We start from the raw sequence: 2,251 nt of genomic DNA on the forward strand, positions 1-2,251 counted from the left end.
AAAAGTCTTGACAGCAGGATCACCGGGGGAACATGCTCTACAAGATGTAACAGGTTTCATTCTGATTGGTCAAGCCATCTCGGCGTAATCGGTGAACAGACATAAAAATATATATATATATCGAATTGAGTAACCTCCTCTTTGTCGAAGACGGTTAAAAAGCTTCAAGCTCGATATTGCCTACTCCAATAGCTTCCAATTCAGTTGCATCACCAATGGCAACCATACATGGCTGTTCCAATTTTACATAATTTGTAAACCAACTTACATTGTCCCAGGCAGTTCTGAAGTGATGTAGTCTAGAAGGCAGCACTCCTAAGATTCTCTGCATAATCCAGGACTCCTTGACAGTTTTACCTTCAGCAGACAGACTATCAGCATACTCTTGTATTTGCAGACAATTTTCTATACCTGTCTGTCAGAATCATGACTTTGTCCTTCGACGTTTCTGGGGTAAGTACTGTGCTGTTCCTCACAGTCCTCTTACCAAAAGCCTTCCCCACTCCGTGGCCAGATTCTCTAGGACAACGTCTTTATTCTTTTAGGCAATGCACCGTCGGGTTGCTTGCCAATTGACACATCCGTTAGTAATAAATAAACGTACCTTCGTCACTCGGTGCCTACGTGACCGAGACATCATCCCTCGCTGGTCGACTGCTCATGGAGGCCGCCTGACTTTCGTCTAGAGTCCGTTCGTCCTGACCCTGCCATAAAACAGTCACACTCCAAAATGCGACGAACTATTTACTGTAAACGATTCTTAAAAGACGTTGACGCTGACACGGCCAACCTGACATGCTTCACGCTCTCGGGAAGCATCTATTCTCAATTATTCTTAACGTCATACTCAGTACAATGCTCTATCATAACTAATTCGCACCGACATATCTAATGGCGTGTCTAACATTCTATGTCGTATCACAGATTTCGTTGACAATACTGGATTACAAAATGAAAATATGTATCTAAACGCAAAAATAAAACTTTTTTGTTGAACTAAACCTATTACCTTATTTTGGTTTAAATCGTACTTTTTTTTTTTTTTAAATATCTTATCAAGTGCAACAACCTATTCTGTCTAATTCTTATTCTATAATCACATTAAACTTGTTTCATACGTTTGTACTTTATTTGTGGTCGTAAAGAGTCAAAGTTTATATTTCTATTCTATATTATACTCATATTTATCTATTAATTTCATATCACCTTGTTGTGATCAATCGTCCACTGCTTCCTTGGATGTGGTGCCATTGAACCTCGCCGGGCAATGGGTAAAATGCCTCTCCTGGGGTAGTGGCGTCAAACTTCTTATTAGAGCTTTGAGTTGCTCTTTCGTGATGGCCATGCTGCTTTGCTTTTTCGTAGTTGGTGGTATAATGACTCCTTATTTTCTCTGTTGTCGTGATGAAATCCTTGTCCTCGGGTCCCGCGTTGGGCGTCAATTTGTAACCTCCTTGGTGATGGATTGGGAACTTTAGGAACTTTATAGATAAAATTGATATTTGGATAAAATAACACTGTATATTCTAAATAAATACAAGATACAAATTACAAGAAGTGAGTAGCAAAACGCGGCGCGATAACTTTAGCGTAGTCCAGTTTTCCCGAGTACTCTTGGATCTAGCCCCGTCCACACATGGGAGCGAATAGCTAGAACCTTCAGAGCCGCTTCTTTCTAGTCTGTCCGCACAAGGGAGCAGTCTAGGTCAAACTTCGGTAATTCTTGGAATTCTGAAGGTTTGTCGTACCGCGCCCTTTTTATACCCGTTTTGGGCCTGGTCCCACGTGCTGTGATTGGAAGGGGTAGTCACGAGATAGCGGCGCGCGGCGGGGTCTACTCTGGCGACCTACCCCGGAACTACTTGAAGGGGTTTGTATTGTTTATTTTATTAAGAGATGTATAATAAAAGTATCAAGTTTCATCGGGTATATTGGTAATCAGATTATAACGGCTGACCCAGGGTCGAATCCAAATTGACATTCTTTTTTTTTTTATTTCAATTTTGTATGATGGAAATATATTTTTGTATGTATTATGTAATATATGTATACTGTATATTATACAGAGTGAGTCACGAGAAACAGAACATCTGAATATCTTTGTTGGATAAAGATATGAAATTTTATTACATGGGAGTTTGAATGTTTTCGAAGGACACTATAAGATTTTCGCACACTATAAGAAATAACATTTATTAATTAAAATTTAACATTATATGTCCCACATTAATATTTTGTTACAAATCCATTT

The 2,251-nt window shown here is 39.3% G+C and overlaps 1 long non-coding RNA gene across 1 annotated transcript; it reads left to right on the forward strand.

The window, feature by feature from the left end:
- Positions 1–1,082, forward strand: LOC128896616 (uncharacterized). Its single transcript, XR_008462044.1, has 3 exons — positions 1–91; positions 279–453; positions 546–1,082. It is a non-coding gene; the product is annotated as an uncharacterized LOC128896616 (long non-coding RNA).
- The last annotated feature ends 1,169 nt before the right edge of the window (positions 1,083–2,251 follow it).

This window comes from Hylaeus anthracinus, unplaced genomic scaffold, assembly GCF_026225885.1.
Source record: "Hylaeus anthracinus isolate JK02 unplaced genomic scaffold, UHH_iyHylAnth1.0_haploid 11813, whole genome shotgun sequence".
Lineage (NCBI taxonomy): Eukaryota > Metazoa > Arthropoda > Insecta > Hymenoptera > Colletidae > Hylaeus > Hylaeus anthracinus.